Source organism: Sinocyclocheilus rhinocerous, unplaced genomic scaffold, assembly GCF_001515625.1.
Source record: "Sinocyclocheilus rhinocerous isolate Xijiao unplaced genomic scaffold, SAMN03320098_v1.1 scaffold3493, whole genome shotgun sequence".
Classification (NCBI taxonomy): Eukaryota; Metazoa; Chordata; class Actinopteri; order Cypriniformes; family Cyprinidae; genus Sinocyclocheilus; species Sinocyclocheilus rhinocerous.
Window position 1 is genome coordinate 221930 of NW_015647951.1, and position 2993 is coordinate 224922.

General features: G+C 31.9%; 1 protein-coding gene across 1 annotated transcript in view; it reads right to left on the minus strand.

Annotated features, from left to right (window-relative positions):
- LOC107709407 (cGMP-dependent 3',5'-cyclic phosphodiesterase-like) overlaps window positions 1-2993 on the minus strand; it is a 67870-nt gene that overhangs the window by 48660 nt on the left and 16217 nt on the right. The window lies entirely within an intron of this gene.

Sequence of the window (2993 nt, forward strand, 5' to 3'; positions counted from 1 at the left end):
CTGTCCTCTCTCTCTCTCTCTCTCTCTATCTCTCTCTCCTCCCTCTCTATCTCTCTCTCTCTCTCTCTCGACTGGTGAAGCTTCTGATCCTGATGCTCATCAGGGCCCTAAAACCCTCCATGTTTCTCTCAGCCTATTTATATATATATTAATAACTTGCATAAAAATGTAACATCAACATTTCTATGCAATTTGTCACATTACTTTAAAGAATTCACCAGAAAGCTATTTGCCATTCAAATTTTACACTTTGCTGTAGCACAATAATTACAGAGAAATTAAAAGCAATAAACAACATTTGTTTTGTACAGGGATGTAGATGTTCTAAGAAATTTACACTAAAAATGTAGTATTAAAGTATACTATTACTAAATATTTTTACACAATTCTAAGTTAATAAATCCAGCTTTCACTGCTTACAACTGAATTCAGACCTCTGAGTAAAACGCACATATATCCCAGGGTATTATGATATAATAACTATTTGATTATGATTATGATATTTTATTAATTTTACGAGCCAGTCAAATTACACTCATAACTGAAATCTACCATCCATTTCAGTGTAATTTCTATTCTGGATACAACACAGTGCTGAAGACAAGCTTTGATGATTGGTCTATAAACAACTATATTTAAACATAAAAAAAAAAAAAAACTTTGATGATTTTAAAGTTTAACAATTTCAGGTTAAAGTTTCAAATTTGGTGTGTCATTGAACCCCACATTATGATTGAAACTGTTATTTTTTCATTGGTTAAATTAAAAAATATTACATTTTTTTCATTTTACCATAATTTACGTAAAGAAGATTGAATGATGTCACCATTGTCAGAAGATTCTAAAATAATTTTTATTTTATTTTATTTTTCAGTTTTTTAACAGGCCTGAATTCTGACAATTTTTCCCTGAATTCTGATGTTATATCTCACAATTGGTTTTTTTTGGTTGCCATGGAATAGAAAATAAAAATAAAGCAACTATTGTGTCTATATAGTGAAAGATGTATATTTTTACAAAAATACGGATTAAGAATGTGATACGAGTACTCATTATGATTAGATCTAAGTGTGAAATGATTTACAAAATTGAATTGTCCGTGCAGGAGGCATGAGTTGATTTAGTAGTGGACAATTTTAGAAAAAAGAACAAAAAGTAAGCATCATTCTGTTCAGGGCTTTAATATGTTCTCAGAGATGAAAGGGCTTTGTAGTGTTTCTCCTGTTCATCTTTCTGACTTTTATCTGGCATGAATCAGAGAAAATGATCACACAATGAGTATTGATCAAAGGTCCCGATAAACAAGCCACGATTACAAGGAACAAAACACTGAGCCTGATGAAGAATTGCTCTGTGGCCTTCACGTGACTCGAGTGTTTGATGAACATCACTCATGTGTGCGTCTCCTCAGATGATTTCTGGTGTGTTTTAGAGCTCTGTTTGTTGATGTCTGAGGAGACTTTAACTGCAGCTCCAGCAGACAGATTCACGGAGTTAATAACGGCAGAAAGAAATCACTCAAGCAGCAATGAAAACGCTGTCGTCATGTCATCTAAAGCCGTATCAATGCAAAAAATATCTATATATATTTTCTTAATCCATACTACTTTTTCTCATTTTAAGCATTAAATAATATGCCAACAGAGTAAGAAAATCATAATTTAGATGCATCTGGTTTCAAGGAAGTTTATTTATTTGACTGAATTATTAACTTACAACTTTTTTTTTTTTTGCAGTGAAATATATGACTTTTAAAATATATAAATATTTTCTTAATTAATATAAATGTTGTTCTTGTTTTAAGCATAAAATAATTGACCAATGAAAAATAATTAATCATTTTAATAATTAATAATAATAATTTGCCAAAGAAAACATAACTTAATTTTTTTGAATATTTCTCAATTTTTCTAAAAAAAGAGTTTCATTTATTTTATTGAATTAAAAAACAAAAAAGAAAGAAAAAAAGAAAAAAAAAATTTTGCAATGAAATGTATGACTGAAAAAAAATAATTTTCTTAAATCAACAGCACTTTTTTCTTCTAAGCATACATGTTCCTTAACAAAAAAACTTAACATTAAGCAAATGTATATATATATATATAAATGTATTTGGGGTTATAATATATAATATAATGTGTTTAAGGGTTAATTCAGGATAATTGGGACATTTTTCCCATTCATCTCAATAGCAAAAAGTGTCCAAATTTACTTAAATTCACCCCTACATATTACATACAATATATTTTCCATACAAGAATGTTTGGCTAAACTATCCCTTTAAAATCACCATAATATTTTTCAGCTTCTATTTGACGGACACACCGAGACCCAGTGTGTTAGTAACACAGACACGATCAATGATTCCCTGCGGAGTTCAATTTCATTACGACCGACTCGCTCAGATACAGAAAACCCACCAGCACTAATTATTCTGACACTTAAAAAAATCAAATGTACATCTAAAATAAAATGTATTTATGACCTGCCAATACCTGTCACACAGATACTGAGTAAGAGTGAGTGTGTGTGTGTGTGTGTGTGTGTGAAACTCTTGAGTGGCCATCAATCAGACGGCATATAGATCAATGTTCCACAATGATCCGTCTTTACAGGCTTACAGCACTCAAGAGAATAACACACACACACACTCATTCGTGTCACTACCTGATCAGAACGCCAGAGCAGTTTTGTTTAACACAGTTTAATCAAAGAAAAGGAACAGTAACCGGTAATTACAACAGCGCATTACCCTCAGGAACACACACACACACACATGTATGCATGCACAAACATGCATGTAAGCAAATAAAGACACGTTCTGAGCAAACTAAAACACAAATGCAGGAGGAAAGATAGAAAGGGGATTTTACCAGCTGGGTGGCCTCAACAATAAACACACACACACACGCACACATGCATTCACAAACACACACATTCACAAACACACACACACACACACACACACACTCACTCACTCACTCACTCACTCA